Source organism: Mandrillus leucophaeus, unplaced genomic scaffold (genome assembly GCF_000951045.1).
Source record: "Mandrillus leucophaeus isolate KB7577 unplaced genomic scaffold, Mleu.le_1.0 Scaffold150, whole genome shotgun sequence".
NCBI classification, from domain to species: Eukaryota; Metazoa; Chordata; class Mammalia; order Primates; family Cercopithecidae; genus Mandrillus; species Mandrillus leucophaeus.
Window position 1 is genome coordinate 3,218,675 of NW_012101477.1, and position 16,966 is coordinate 3,235,640.

The 16,966-nt window shown below is 42.7% G+C and overlaps 1 protein-coding gene across 2 annotated transcripts in view; it reads right to left on the reverse strand.

The window, feature by feature from the left end:
- The window catches only part of RALGAPB (Ral GTPase activating protein, beta subunit (non-catalytic)), a 108,285-nt gene extending 91,319 nt beyond the window's left edge, over positions 1–16,966 (reverse strand). For both annotated transcript variants that reach the window (XM_011974974.1, XM_011974975.1), the window contains exon 1: positions 16,453–16,966. The gene's annotated coding sequence lies outside the window, so the exon portion shown is untranslated. The remainder of the gene's footprint in view (positions 1–16,452) is intronic.

Below are 16,966 nucleotides of genomic sequence, written 5' to 3' on the forward strand. Positions count from 1 at the left end.
AGGCGGAGCTTGCAGTGAGCTGAGATCTGGCCACTGCACTCCAGCCTGGGCAACAGAGCAAGACTCCGTCTCAAAAAAAAAAAAAAAAAAAAAAAGGAAGGTTTTACCCTCCCATCCCCTCTATCAATGTTTTTCAAACTGTGGGTCACGAAACTATCAATGTTTTTCAAACATGAAATAAATGTTTGATAATAAATAAATGTTTTTCAAACATGAAATAAATGTGAGTCATGAAATAAATGTTATGGATAACATTTATTTTAATTAGATGGTATACGATATATGATAAAGGCATCACACAGAATAAAGGTAAGCAATGTTTCTGTGAAACTTGATTCCTTTGTAATATATGCATATGTTCTGGATCACAATGGAAAACGCATTTTTTGTTCTTTTTTTCTTTTTGTTTTTTGAGACGAAGTTTCGCTCTTGTTACCCAGGCTGGAGTGCAACGGTGCGATCTTGGCTCACCACAACCTTTGCCTCCCGGGTTCAAGCGATTCTCCTGCCTCAGCGTCCTGAGTAGCTGGGATTACAGGCATGCACGACCACACCCGGCTCATTTTGTATTTTTAGTAGAGGCGGGGTTTCTCTATGTTGGTCAGGCTGGTCTCGAACTCCTGACCTCAGGTGATCCGCCCGCCTCAGCCTCCCAAAGTGTTGGGATCACAGGCGTAGCCACCACACCGAGCAGAAAATACATTTCTTACAGGTCTTAGTCCAAAAATTTGAAAACATAACCCTAACGTGAATATGTAGTCTCCTAGATTTTCCTGCAAGATAACTGCATAATTTTTCACACTTAACTTGTATATTCATCTGGAATTTACTTCTGTAAGTGGTGTACAAAAGGTCCGATTTTAATTTCTTCTAAATGCACGGTCAGTTGTGTCAGCATCACCTCTTAAAAATACATCCTTTATGCACTAAACTGAAATACTAATTCTGTCATATATTAAATTTTCATTTATTCTAGAATCTATGAGACTTCTGTTCTATTCAACTACTTGTCTATTCCCATGCCAACCCATAATGATTTAAGTTCAGTGGTTTTATAGAATGTTTTTTCCAAAACTTTACTGTCTTTTCTAGACATTTATTCTTCAGCATACAATTTATTATTTTATCCAAATCAAAAAATCAACAATAAAGCCTTGCTAGAATTCTAATGGGAACTGCACATACCACCTTGCCAGCCTTGTCTTCTACTGCCACTTTCCCACAAACATCCCAAACAATGGCCACAAAGAACTACTGATTGCACAAGCCCAGCAAATTCTTTCTTACCCTAGGTCACTGGTTATGCTGCTCCCACTGACTGAACTGCCATTCCCTGCCTTGATCCACCTTACGAAGTACTCAGCCTTCAAAGCCCAACTCAAATGTCCTCTCTTTGGTAAAACCTTTCTTGACTCCTTAGACCAACTCCTCTCAGCTGAGTGCCTATCACCGAATGTTCATATAAAGCTGCCCATTAGCTCATTTGTTAGTGGTGTAGAGATACATTCACCACAGAAGTGTCAGCCTTTTCTGAGTGGGGACCTCACCTCCTGAACCTCTGAGTGCCTGGCACACAGTGGACATAGAACATGTGTTTGAAAGTGTCAAGGTTCACCAATGGGAAAAAGGAAGATATCAGAAGGTATTCCCTCTATTCCACTAAAGTGTGTCCAAAATTTTGTATGTTATATTCAAATAAAAATTGAAAAATGTTCATTTGTTTGAAGCTAATTACTAGTAAAAATAAAAGTTGGATGGTTTTCAAATATTAAATAAATATTTAATATTCAGGGTCCATCACAGCACATTATTGGAAGAAAACAGGTTTTAAGAGGGAAAAAAAAAAGGACAAACTAGCTCTCAAACTCTACTGCACACTTAAGACTCATCAGGGGAGGAAAGGGTCTAGCTGAAAATGCAGATTCCTAGGTCCCATTCAGAGAAACCTCAATTCTGCAGGTCTGAGCTGGGGCCTCACAATCTGCATTTTTAAGAAATTGCCACTACCCTCCCAATTCTGAAGAGAGGAGTACAGAATTATGAAAGACCAATTGAAATAGGTTTAATAGCTCTTAAATCCTTCTGACAAACTTTTTTAAGTTTTTAAATTAAGAAATTTTCATTCTCTAAATGTATTGTTTAGATGATTAAATGAAAATAAAAAATGCTTTCAAGAAACATGTAAAATAGAAAGATATAGGCCAGGCGTGGTGGCTCACACCTGTAATCCCAGCACTCTGGGAGGCTCAGGTGGGCGGATCACCTAAGGTCAGGAGTTTGAGACCAGCCTGGACAACATCATGGTGAAACCCCATCTCTACTAAAAACACAAAAATTAGCTGGGCATGGTGTCACACACCTGTAACCCCAGCTACTTGGGAGGCTGAGGCAGGGGAATCACATGAAACCGGGAGGTGTAGGTTGCAGTGAGCAGAGATGGCGCCATAGCACTCCAGCCTGGGCCACAAAAGCAAAACTCCATCTCAAAAAAAAAAAAAAAAGATATAGAAAGGATACAATGAAAAAGCTGAACTAAAACATCAAAATGTATGTAACAGAAAAAAAGATGCTAAACTTTAACAAAATGCAGACAGACAAAAAACATTAAGACAAAAAAATGCATTATAATTACAGATATATTAAGTAAAACAATGAAGAGAACATAAACATTAGAAACAAACATGGAAGAAACACAAAGGCAACTAAAGTATTATTTTGTACCTATTAAACTAACAAAACAAGTGATAAAACTCAACTCTGGCTCACACCTGTAATCCCAGCACTTTGGGAGACCGAGGCAGGCAGATCACCTGGGGTCAGGAGTTCAAGACCGGCCCGGCCAACATGGCGAAACCTGTCTCTACTAAAAGTACAAAAATTAGCCGGGCATGGTAGTGGGCGCCTGTAATTCCCGGCTACTCAGGAGGCTGAGGCAGGAGAGGCTTAAACCTGGGCGGCAGAGGTTGCAGTAAGCTGAGGTCGCGCGCTGCACTCCAGCCTTGATGACGAGAGAGACTCCGTCTCAAAAAAAGAAAAAACAAAAAACTCAACTCTGATGAGGAGGTAAGGACCCAATTGAGAACTTAGGGCAATGATTTTTAATACAAAAACCTGTTACCTAGAGGCACTGTGGAAATATTAAGTGTACTTTTGGTTAGCACAACGATTGGGGCAGGCTCCTGGTATTACAGGCAGAGTCAGGAAATCTAGACATCCTATACTGCATGAGACAGTCCTGCACAATGAACAATTATGCTACATCTCACATGACTTTTGAACATCTGCTAGAAAATCATTGTCTAAGACTAAAAATTAACTTCATTTACATATAAATACAAAATATATTGTGATATTTTAATAGACTGAATTTTCCAATAATGCAATTAATCACGTAAATTGCGGAAGACTAAGCTTCCTTATCTTTAGAACCAAGAACTGTTCACAACCCTATAAAAATCACACCACCAGGCCGGGTACAGTGGCTCACGCCTGTAATCCCAGCACTTTGGGAGGCCAAGGCGGGCAGATCACCTAAGGTAGGGAGTTCAAGACTAGCCTGACCAACATGGAAAAACCTCATCTCTACTAAAAATACAAAATTAGCCAGGCGTGGTGGTGCATGCCTGTAATCCCAGCTACTCAGGAGGCTGAGGCAGGAGGATCACTTGAACGCGGGAGGTGGAGGTTGCTGTGAGCCGAGATCACGCCATTGCACTCCAGCCTGGGCAACAAGAGCGAAACTCAGTCTCAAAAAAAAAAAAAAAAAAAGGAAAAGAAAAGAAAAATCATATCACCAATGGCCAAGCCACTTGTAGTATTTGAACTGCTAATATCCACATTTGTGTCAGAAACACAATAGTAGGGACTACATATATACTTATTTAGCCCTTTTTTCAAGATGGCAAACATAAAGAAAAAGTGTCATATTACTGTCTTACTTCTCAACTTATAAGTAGACACAAGTACCTGCCTACTTCATTGTGCCCTCTAGGCATAGTTGTACATATTTTTATTGAAATCTTAATTATGACAGTAATTTATGTTTTTCCTTTATTAGAGTTAGAAAGTTTCATTGATTTTTTATAAAAATCTGTGTGTTGGTAAGCTTTATATATATATAAATTTTTTTTTTTTTTGAGACAAGGTTTCACCCTGTCACCCAGGCTGGAATCCACTGGCACAATCATGGCTCACTGTAGCCTCGACATTCCAGGCTCAAGTGATCCTCCCTCCTCATGCCCAGCTAATTTTTTGTATTTTGGGGAGTTTCACCATGTTGCCCAGGCTAGTCTCAAACTCCTGGACTCAAGCAATCTGCCCATCTTGGCCTCTCAAAATCCTGAGATTACAGGTGTGAGCCACCATGCTTGGCTAGTAGGTTATATATTATCTGTTAATTTCAGGATACAAAGGTAGTTAATTACCACATAAAATCTGAAAAGATTGAAAACGACCAATGTAGGAAAGTAACATATTAAGTAGTGAAGTGGGTAGAGTGAGTGCTATGGCAAAGGAGAATACACAAGCTCTGTTTACAGCTATTACTCAGTTCTAGCTGTCACCTGGAAGGAATGCAGAGCCAGACTTGCCAGATAATCCAATTTTTGAAGAGACACAGAAAATCTGGACATTTCTACAAAGTCTCCTACTCTTTTTTATTTTTTATTTTTTGAGACGGAGTCTCGCTCTGTCGCCCAGGCTGGAGTGCAGTGGCGTGATCTTGGCTCACTGCAAGCTCCGCCTCCCAGGTTCACACCATTCTCCTGCCTCAGCCTCCTGAGTAGCTGGGACTACAGGCACCCATCACCACACCCGGCTAATTTTTTGTATTTTTGGTACAGATGGGGTTTCACCATGTTAGCCAGGATGGTCTCGATCTCCTGACCTCATGATCCGCCTGCCTCGGCCTCCCAAAGTGCTGGGATTACAGGCGTGAGCCACCACGCCCGGCCAAAGTCTCCTACTCTTTAAATGTTATCAACTAAACTCAAGATAAAAGATAAATTAAAAAAAAAAAAAGTGGGCTAAAAAAGAACTTATCTATGGTCCAATTTATGCCTCTGATCACAGATAAAGGCATACACTAGTTTTGGTAACTGAATTAACAAAATCCTTGTGGAAAGAGGATAGTGAAGTGTATACTCTGTGTATAAGCTGTTGGTACCCCAGAAGTCACCCCAACCCACTTTTGCTGCAGGGGCTGGGCTTATAACCCAACTATGGAGGTCCTACAACTTCACTTTATTTCATGGTGGTTGCTGTTAGAGAAAAAAAGGATGAAGGCAAAGTGCAGTGATAGATTTGGTAGAGGGAGTTCCATTAGGCCCAGTATCGTCAGTGGCCAGCCTACCCTTTTTTTTAACCTTTTCTTTTTTTTTTTAGACAGAGTCTCGCTCTGTAACCCAGGCTGGAGTGCAGTAGCGCCATCTTGGCACACTGCAACCTCCGCCTCCTGGATTCAAGCAATTCTCCTGCCTCAGACTCCCAAGTAGCTGGGACTACAGGCACCTACCACCACACCTGGCTAATTTCAATATTTTTAGTAGAGACGGGGTTTCACCATATTGGCCAGGCTGGTCTCAAATTCCTGACCTTGTGATCCACCCGCCTCGGCCTCCCAAAGTGCTGGGATTACAGGCATGAGCCACTGTGCCCACCCAGCCTACCTTAAATGCACACAAATAAGAACCTCCTCCTGCTGTTGTGGTTCAGGTTATCCAAAGCAACAAACCTCAGAGATCTTGGAGAACATTACTTTCAGGAGCCAGAACTGCCGCACCACCTAGGCCCTCCTAGGCAAGAATGTTCATAACTGCATCAACCTCTCAGGATAGCACCATCGCAGAACCCTCATGAGTCTTGATCACACTTGCCATGTCTTAGTCCACTTGCCATGGGGCTGTTTGTAGTTCCATCCTGTTAATAAGTTGGCACGCTTGTAAGGCAGCTCAGGCTGATATGTCATTTTCCTAAACATTCACCCAAGGATAGCATGAATGTTTTGCCAGTACAAAGCGGAAGACACAGAATGCCTTGACACGGTAATCTGACTTAAGTTTATCCTTACAAAACAGCTCAATTTTAAAAAAACGTACAAGATGCTCACTGTAGTATTACATATAAGATGAGGAAGAGGGTGTAATTTAACTTCCATCAATAATGGGAAAATTTCATAATTAGGGCATATTAATTCTATATACTATTATGTAGCCATTAAACACTGAGATTACCTAGAAGCATAAAAACATACATGAGAGTGGTTAAGAGCCAGTGCTCTGGAACTAAGCTTCATAGATTCAAATCCCAGCTCTACCTGCAAGCTGGGTAATGTTGCAAAAGTTACTCTACTTCTGTGTTGGAACATCCTCGTCTGTAAAATGGGGATAATAGTAGAATAAGGTATGGTGGCTCATGTCTATAATTCTAGCACCATGGGAGGCGGAGGTGGGCAGATTGCTTGAGTCTAAGAGTTTGAGACCAGCCTAGGCAACACGGAGAAAACCCATCTCCACAAAAAACACAAAAAAGTTAGCCAGGCATGGTGGTACACACCTGTTGTGTACATATCTGTTGTCCCAGCTACCCTGAAGGCTGAGGTAGAAGGATCACTTGGGTACTGGTGTTGGGGCTGCAGTGAGTCATGACTGTGCCACTTCACTCCAGCCTGGGCTATACAGCGAGACTCTGTCTCAAAAAAAAAAAAAAAAGCAAATAGATTAGGAGCCTACACATTTTGTTGTGTGGCGATTAAAGAATCACATATGTAATCTGTTTGAAACATGCCCTTGTCCATGTAAACAATCAACAAATATTAAATAGAGGAAGAAAAACATATATATTGTAATTACAACTAGATAAACACAAAGGCCAGATGTGGTGGCTCACGCTTGTAATCCCAGGACTTTGGGAGGCCAAGGTGGATGGATCACCTGAGGTCAGGAGTTCGAAACCGGCCTGACCAACATGGTGAAACCCTGTCTCTACTAAAAATACAAAAATTAGCTAGGCGTGGTGGTGCGTGCCTGTAATCCCAGCTACTTGAGAGGCTGAGGCAGTAGAATGTCTTGAACCTGGGAGGCTGAGGTTGCAGTGAGCCGAAATGGCGCCACTGCACTCCAGCCTAGGCAACAGAGCAAGACTCCGTCTCAAAAAATAATAATAATAATAAAAGTAAACATACAGCTGTGACTAAAGATTAGAAGGATGGTAGAGAAATGCAAGTCCAGTTGACCCTTGAACAACATGGGTTTCAACTGCTCAGGTCCACTTACATATGGATTTTCTTCCATTTCTGCCATCCCTGAGACAGCAAAACTAATTCCTCTGCTTCCTCCTCAGCCTATTCAACATGCAGATGATGAAGATGAAGACCTTTATGATCCACTACCATGTAATGAATAGTAAATATATTTTCTCTTCCTTATAATTCTTAATAACATTTTATTTTCTCTTACTTTAAAAATATGGCATATATATACAAAATATGTATTATTTGACGGTTTATGTTATTGGCCAGACTCCTGGTCAACAGAAGACGATTGGTAGTTTTGGGAGAGTCAAAAGTTACATGAAAATTTTTGACTGCACAGAGTCAGTGCTCCTAACCCCGATGATGTTCAAAAGTCAACTGTAGTTTTAACTTAGTGGTAGAAATGTTGGTACAATTTAATGTAATATGTTTTTATTACATCTTCATGTCATAGAATTGGTAAGTATATGTCAGCATCCTGACTATACATGTGAACATTCAGAGACACTGGCAGGGACCACCAAGTAGACTTATTCAGTAAACAGTTATTAACCATCTCTTTTGTCCAATGCAGTGTTAAAACCATGAAGAAGAAAGATTAATAGGACTTGGTTCCTGTTTTCAATGAGTTTCTGGCTTAAGTAAGGAGATTAACATTTATACATTGATATGGTTTAGCTCTGTGTCCCCACTCAAATCTCATCTTGAATTGTAACTCCCACAATTTCCATCTGTCATGGGAGGAACCCCGTGGGAGGTGACTGAATTATGGGGGCAGGTCTTTACTGTGCTGTTCTCATGACAGTGAATGAATCTCACGAGATCTGATGGCTTTTTAAAAACCAGAGTTTGCCTGCACAAGTTCTCTCTTTGCCTGCTGTCATCCACATAAGATGTAACTCGCTCTTCCTTGCCTTCCGCCATGATTGTGAGGCTTCCCCAGCCACATGGAACTAGGATTTCTCCATTAAACCTCTTTCCTTTGTAAATTGTTCAGTCTCGGGTATGTCTTTACCAGCAGTGTAAAAACAGACTAATACATACCATAAATAACTACAACGTTTAAGTTAGAACATGAAAATGTTGAATGTGATATTTTTAAAAACTATAGGCAAGATATCATGGAAGTTCAAAGGAAAAAGACTACTTTTGATTGAAAGACAAGCTGACCTGGAAAACAACAGGGTAAGATCAGGGAAGACTACAGATACAGAGCATATGAACTGTGCATTGAAGGAAGGGTATAATTGAGGTGATAAGACTGAGGGTAAAAAGGGGTAGATAACACTGGGCTCAGTGGCTCACTCCAGTAATCCCAGCACTTTGGGAGGCCAAGGAGGGTGGATCACAAGGTCAGGAGATTGAGACCATCATGGCTAACACGGTGAAACCCTGTCTCTACTAAGAACACACAAAATAAATTAGCCGGGCGTGGTGGCACGCGCCTGTAGTCCCATCTATTAGGGAGGCTGACGCAGGAGAACAGTGTGAACCTGGGAGGCAGAGCTTGCAGTGAGCCGAGATTGCGCCACCGCACTCCAGCCTGGGAGATAGAGCAAGACTCCGTCTCAAAAAGAAAAAAAAAAAAAGGAGAGGGCGCAGATAAAAGAGAAAATAAAATACATAAAAGAGCCAGGCACATTGGCTCACGCCAGTAATCCCAACACTTTGGGAGGCCGAGGCGGGTCAGGAGTTCAAGACCAAGCTGACCAACATGGTGAAACCCTATCTCTACTAAAAATACAAAAACTAGCAAGGTGTGGTGGTGTGCGCCTGTAATCCCAGCTACTCAGGAGGCTGAGGCAGGAGAATCACTTGGATCCGAGAGGCGGGGGTTACAGTGAGCCGAGACTGCGCCACTGCACTACAGCCTGGGTAACAGAGCCAGACTCTGTCTCAAAAAAAAAAAAAAAGAAAGAAAATACAGAAAAGAAAGGACACTTGCTTCAGGTAGGAAAAAAAAAAAAAAAAAGCACCAGAAACTGAAAACCCAGAGTGAAAGGAAAGAAAGCTGTATGTAGAAGGTGGTAAGGTTTCAAAGGTAAGCAGTGACCAATTTTGAAGGACTCTGAATGCTAGGATTGAATATTCGTAATTAATTCAGTAAAACTGGAAGCAGAAAATGAGCAAAAGTTTAACCTTATCTTAGCCCGGCATGGTGGCACACGCCTGTAATCCCAGCTACTCAGGAGCCTGAGGCATAAGAATTGTCTGAACCCAGGAAGTAGAGGTTGCAGTGAGCTGAGATCGCACTACTGCACTCCAGCCTGAGCAATAGAGCAAGACTCTGTCTTAAAAAAAAAAAAGAAGAAAGTTTAACACTATCACAGGCATGACACATCAGAAACTAAATTTCCATTAAAGCAATTTGATGGATGTGTACAAGATACACTGAAGGGATAGTAGAAGGGCAAACTCCAATGTGGCTACCATATAGGCTAAGGTTGAGGGCGGTCAGGGGGATAACGGGGAAGTGTCAGGCACTGTAGTGAGATATGATAATATAACTGAAGTCAGATGATTAAGAACTTTAACTGCTATATTAGGGATCCTGAGTCTCCTCCCCAGTTGGCTGTCTGCTATCAACCTGAGCTTCTAGCAGAGAAATCTCTACCTTCAATGCTCCAGAAGTAAATATGATGAGAAGAAGGGAAAGAAGTCAACAGTGCTCGCCTGCAGATCCCTTAATTTCCTTCCCAACTCTATATGTACTCATTTTCTAGGTATTCTCTCTGGAGGTTGTGTGTGCTGGGTAACAACTTATGGCTTGTAAGCACCACCGCAAAATAACATGCAAGTTTGGTCTAAATGACAAATTACTAAAATAATCAATACAATGGTGGACACTCTAAGACCACAGCCTGACATTAATTACATCAGTTGATTCAACCAATATTTATTACATGCCATCTATGCAACCAGCACAGAAAATAAACAAGATCCCTGTTCTCAAGGAGCTTCAAGTCTCATTACAAAGAACAATTCTTTAAAACTTTGTAAAGTACATCCAGACATCAGTTATTTCATTAAACAAACATTAAACACCAGCTACATGTCAAATTTGTCCTAGGATTTAGGGATGCAACTATAAACAAGACACGATGGCTGCCCAAAAGAAAGTTTCATAGTGAGGAAGACAAGAGAAATCAAAGATGACACCATGGTACAGTAGTATTCAATATGGTAACTGATGAGTTATGACAGCAGCATAATACAACAAAACAAACTACTCGAGGCTGGGCGTGGTGGCTCACGCCTGTAACCCCAGCACTTTGGGAGGCCGAGGCAGGTGGATCACTTGAGGTCAGGAGTTTGAGACCATCCTGGCCAACATGCGAAGCCTCATCTCTACTAAAAATACAAAAATTGGCCGGGTGTGGTGGCTTATGCTTGTAATCCAGGACTTTCGGAGGCCGAGGCAGGCGGATCACCTGAGGTCAGGAGTTCAAGACTAGCCTGACCAACATGGAGAAACCCCGTTTCTACTAAAAATACAAAATTAGCCGGGCATGGTGGCATGTGTTTGTAATCCCAGCTACTCAGGAGCCTGAGGGAGGAGAATCACTTGAATCCGGGAGGCAGAGGTTGCGGTGAGCCGAGGTGGCATCATTGCACTTCAGCCTGGGCAACAAGAGAGAAACTCTGTCTCAAAAAATAAAATAAAATAATGATAATAATACAAAAATTAGCCAGGTACAGTGGCGGCTGCCTGTAATCCCAGCTACTCAGGAGGCTAAAGCGGGAGAATTGCTTGAACCCGGGAAGCGAAGGTTGCAGTGAGCTGAGATCATGCCATTGCACTCTAGCCTGGGTGACAGAGCGAGACTCCATCTCAAAAAAAAAAAGAAAAACTACTTTAGATCCTGCTTGAGCACAATGTACCTTTGCATAATTGATCATTTTCAAAGAGCTTTCACATGTTACTTCATTTTATTCCAATAACAACCCTAGAAGGTTAGCTAAGACATATGTCACTAACCACTAGGTAAGGAAACAAAGCAAAGCTATGACTTGCTCAGGATCACATCAAGCAACAGCAGATCTGGGACAAGAAACTCCACCTCTTGCCTCAAAGTCCAATGCTGCTTCCCTTTGTTCTGACTCCATACCTCACCATATGACCTTGGACAAGTCAACTGGCATTTCTCTTTTTGAGACAAGGTCTCACTCTGTTGCCCAGACTGGAGTGCAGTGGCACGATCTCGGCTCACAGCAGCGTCTGCCTCCCAGGCTTAAGAAATCCTCCCACTCAGCCTCCCAAGTAACTGAGACCACAGGATTGTGTCACCACGCTCCACTAATTTTTTAAAAAATTTTTATAGAGACAAAGTCTCATTATGCTGCCCAGGCTGGTCTCAAACTCCTGAGCTCAAGCAATCCTCCCACCTCGGCCTCCCAAAGTGTTGGGATTACAGGTCAACCACCGCACCCGGCCACCTGGCATTTCTTTGTCATAGTTTCCTCATCTGTAAAACAGGGAGAATACCTGCAGTGCCTATCTAGAGTGACCTGGGAGAAGGATCAAATAAAGCAACCTAAGTTGACATACTTCGAAATGTACCATTGGAAGGTATACATTATAAGACATGCCCATTTCGCTTGAGAAAAAGAGGATACAGGGTGCTAAAACACTGAGCAAATAAATAAACTGTGCTGGATTTTAAGGTGCACCAAATTCATCCATATTAACCTCATGACTAATAAAGGCAAAGGGACTATACTTCATATTTCTGTTGTAGTCTGATTGACCCCATAAGGCAAACATCAATAAAGCTGGCAAAAAAGGAAAGTATTCGCCTATGTACCAGACGCTATTAGAGATCCTATTAAACACCTGAATTACAGGAAAGAAAGACAGGTTCTGCCTGCATCTCTCCTAAAACATGGAAAATGGTAGTTTTTGGTAATCTACCCAAAGAATATTTGAATACCCTGTCTGCCCCCTACCAGCACCACCACAGTTCTCATTGTTTATGTCTCAGATCTTCTCTGTCCAATACAGCAGCTATCTCATGTAACTATTTAAATTTAAAAAACGTTTAACTTTAATAGTTTTAAGTTTAAACTATTTGAATCAAACACCACTTCCTTAGTTTTTTAAGTGCTTACGAGTCACATGTGGCCAGAGGCTACCATATTAGAGCAGATAAGATTTAGTTCCATGATTGCAGAAAATTCTATTTGACAGAGCTGCTTCAGATACTACACTATTATTTTTATTATAACTTTGATTAGACTCCTAGAGGATACAGGCCATGTCTTATTTATCTTTGTATTCCCAGTTTATATAGCTAAGTGCATTTCACACACTAAGTACTCACTATACAGACAATCCTCAACTTATGATTTTCAACTGACCAGGGTGTGAAAGCAATATGCATTCAGTAAAAACTGTACTTTGAATTATCCACATAACCATTTTGTTTTTCACTTTCAGTACAGTATTCAATTACATGAAATGTTCAACATTTTCTTATAAAATAGGCTTTGTGTTAGATAATTTTGCCCAACTGTAGCCTAATGTAAATGTTCTGAGCATGTTTAAGGTAGATGAGCCTAAGCTATTCTGTTCAGTAGGTATATTAAATGCATTTTTGGCTTACGATCTTCTCAACTTTGATAGGTTTATTGGGAAGTAATCCCATAGTAAGTCGAGGGGCCTCTAGATATCTAACTGAGTTTCTCAAACACAACAGATCACTCTCTCCCCTTCCCTATCCCATGCACACACACAGACATGCAAACACAACACAACAATTCACAAGACAACCTTTCTCATGGGGCAGGGGTCTGGGGTAAAAGGGGACACTGTCCAGAGGAAGGAGGCCTGCTTTCGGAGGGCTAGAAGCTAACCATGTAGCCTTGGCCAAGTTACTTTCCCCATCTATAATAAAATGAAACTTCATGTGCCTTAATTTTAAAACTTAAATCATCTCGCACCAAAGAAAATCAAGTATTCTGCCCAAAAAGTCTTTGCACACGTCAGGAAACACATCTGCTAACACTGATGAGTACCTTGTATTAAACAGAATCCATTTCTAGGTCCCAAACTATCATGATTAGAGTCACTTTTGTTCTCTAAGCACGTGGAATTTTTTACCTTTACTTTGGGGCACAACTACAGACTTAAACCTTCAGCCTTAAAGATTGAGTTTCTTCCATGTGCTAAAGCAAGAACTGGATACTGTGTCCATATCTGATTAGAGAGACAAGGACAAGTTTCTTGAGTATCTGAATTTAACATAAATTGTCCCATCAGTTTCTATTAGTGCTAAGCCTAAAAACTGAGCAAATAATACAAAACGGAACCAAGAAAATTTCTCTATAACAATTCTTATAAAGAATATTTTATGGGCCGGAGACAGTGGCTCATGCCTGTAATCCCAACACTTTGGGAGGCCTAGGCAGGCGGATCATTTAAGGTCAGGAGTTCGACACGAACCTGGCCAACATGGCAAAACCCTCTCTCAACTAAAAATACAAAAAAATTAGCCAGGTGTGGTGGTGGGCCCCTATAGTCCCAGCTACTCAGGAGGCTGAGGCAGGAGAATCACTGGAACCCAGGAGGCGGAGGTTGTAGTGAGCCGAGATTGTGCCACTGCACTCCAGCCTGGGGGACAGAGCAAGACTGCATCTCAAAAAAAAAAAAAGAAAAAAGAATATTTTATGAAATGTGTTTTTAATTCAGTCTACATACTTTGTCATGTTTAACCGCTATTTAAAAAAAAAAAATCTTTATTGTCCAAAAACCTCTTCATAATGATCTTCACACACATATTCACTAACTTTTGCAAACCCTTACATGGTTTTAAGACCAACCAAGAACAAATTCAATTTGAATTATCAGCCTGCCTTCCTTTAAAACGTGTAAATATAGCAAATGGGCAATGGCAGTTCAGTCATTCTGCAATAAATATGTGCTAAATTTGTCAATTCCTGTGACATCATTATTTTACTCTTCATTAAGTACTTATGTCATCTCTCCTGGTGAACAGGACCAACCAATACCAATGGCAATCTCATCTACTTGTATTTACCAAATACCAACAAGGCAGTGGCATTTAGTGGATGACAATTAAACACTTTTTTGGACAATGAAGTAGGGAACACATGCAAAGGTCTAATAGTAATAAAAAGACTTTCCCTACAGACTTGATTGCATCTGATTGTGATAGAATCAGACATTAAAAATCAAGCAATGTTGATTGCACATGGTTAGTTACAGAGTGCCTTGCAGTTGGTAAGAACTCAATGTGTGTGTTCAACTGCTGGACAAATTACTGAATATTCATTCCTAAGCAAAAAGAACAAAACTCTATAAGCTAGGAACTATCAAACATCTTTTACAAAAATGGAAATAGAGAAGAATCTGTTTGCAACATGATCTACCTATGACATAAAAGGACCCAAACATTCCACTGAGTAAAAGCTTTGTGAGTCTGTATGTCAAAGCACTGGAAGGAATACAGAGATGAAGAAAACATGGTCCCTGCCCTAAAGCTTCTCATAATATAGAAGTAGGGACAGAACTACAACTCAGAAAAATAACTGGTAAGTTTCACTATGATGTTCCTAAAGAGCAAATTGGAAGGACTCAAGGTGGGTGGGGGTCAGGGACAGAGGTATCTTGAAGGGAATGCTTAAAGCTAATGCAGCCAGAGACAGGAAGAAAAGGGTATGTAGGCCTGGCACGGTGGCTCACATCTGTAATTCCACCACTATGTCAGGCCGCAGTGGGTGGACTGCTTCAGTCCAGGAGTTTGACACCAGCCTGGGCAACATGGAGAAACCCCATCTCTACAAAAAAAAAATTCAAAAATTAGCCTGGCGTGGTAGTTCCAGCTACTTGGGAGGCTGAGGTGGGAGGATTGCTTGAGCTCAGGAGGCGGAGGCTGCAATGAGCCAAGATCATGCCACTGCATTCTAGCCTGGGCAATACAGAAAGACTGTCTAAAAAAAGGAAGAAAGAAAGAAAGAAAGGGGTGTGTATATGTATACAGGAGAGAGCAGAAGTGTGTGCGTTTGGGTGGGGTGGCCAGAAAGTTCAGAGGACGGTCTAGGCAGACGAATAGCATATGTAAAAAAGACCCAGAGGTTAGAGACGCTACACCTATAAATATTGTATATTTAGTAAAATTCCAAAGAGTAGTTTGCATAAGATGCATACATTTTAAATGTTTCAGATGACTCAGAATCCCTGCAGAGAAAGTTACGTCCCACCTCTAACAGTCTTTCACAAGGTGTAGTGGTCAGTGAACCTAAAGATCTCTGCGGGTGGAACTTGCATGTTTAACAAGCTCCCAGACAATTCTCCTGCACACTTAAGCTGGAGAAACAGAGATGCTTTTTGAGATGCAGAATTATCAAATTACATGCGGTTCCCAAACTTTGCTGCACGCTGGAATCACTTGGGTATCTTTAAAAAACATATTGAAGTCTGGCTTTCACCTCCAGATATTCTGACTGTTTTGGTCTGGGATGCCACATGGGCATCGGAAACCTTTACAAGAGTCCCCAGGTGATTTTATCGTGTAGCAAAGTTGGAGAGCCACTGCCCTAATTGTTAAGCACTTGGGTCTCTGGAGTTGGATGCCTCGGTTCAAATTACTAGCTATGTGACCTTGGGTAATTAAGTCACCCAACCACCCAGGAACTCAGATGCCTCGTCAGTAAAATGGGGACAATAATCCTACCTCATAGGGTTGCTGTGAAGTTAGACGTGGTGAACGTAATGGCCTGGCATGATGCCTGGCGGATAAGAAGCACTTAATGGGGGTTAGCTGTTTACTCTCATCATCAACTCTTCCTCATCAAAGTGTCACTGTGCAATGGGCAGCACCGTTCCCACTGGGCGGCAGCAACTCGCCTAACCTTTCTGCTGGACCAAATTCTTTGCGGGAGTTGTCTCGCTCCGCTCCAGACCCGCCCCCTCCCCCAGGTTGCCAGGAGAGCTTTGCCCGGCCGGGGAAGCTCCCAAGGATTAGACCGGGTTTACAGACTCGACAGCAACCGCCCACTCCAGGGCCAAGCTTTCCCCGCCCCCGTGGGTCTCCCAAACATTTGCAGATGCGCTTCCAAAGGCCGGGCCCCTGGAGCACCCAGAGCCAAGAAACAAGCCTCAGCCGTCCCTGGACCGCCGGGAGGGGAAGAGAGGGGAAGGAAAGGTGAGGGTCCGGCCGCGGCGGGGCCGACTGCCCGGTTACCTGAGGCGACGGGCGGGGCCCGCATCGCCGGGGCGGGCGCCGCCGCCGGCCGTACTCGGCCTTCCGCCTCACGCGACCCGTGCCATAGGGCCGGCGCTTTCACCGCCCTGGCCGGCCGTCCTCAGACGGTCCGTCAGTCCACCCGTCAGCGACTCTCCCAGGGCGTCAAGGGACGACGAAGGCCAGTCGGGCCAGCCGGCTGGGCTCTGCTCAGGCAACTTCCGACTGCCAGGGGCGGCGGCGTCAAATAACTCCCCTGCCAAGTGGGCCACTGCGCGTGCGCGGTGTGCCTAATCAGCGCTTTCTGCGGGGCTGAACCGGTGGCGTCAAATAATTCCCGAGACACAGAGCCGGAAGCTGCGCCTGCGCAGCTATCCCAGCTCGCCGCGTGGGACGCATTCCGTCCTTCCTTTCCGGATCAAGCGGAGAGGGAGAAGTGAAGTGACGAATGCGCCTACCTCATCGCAGCACAGAGGAGGCGCTCCACCTGCGTCCTTAGGAATCTTACGACATC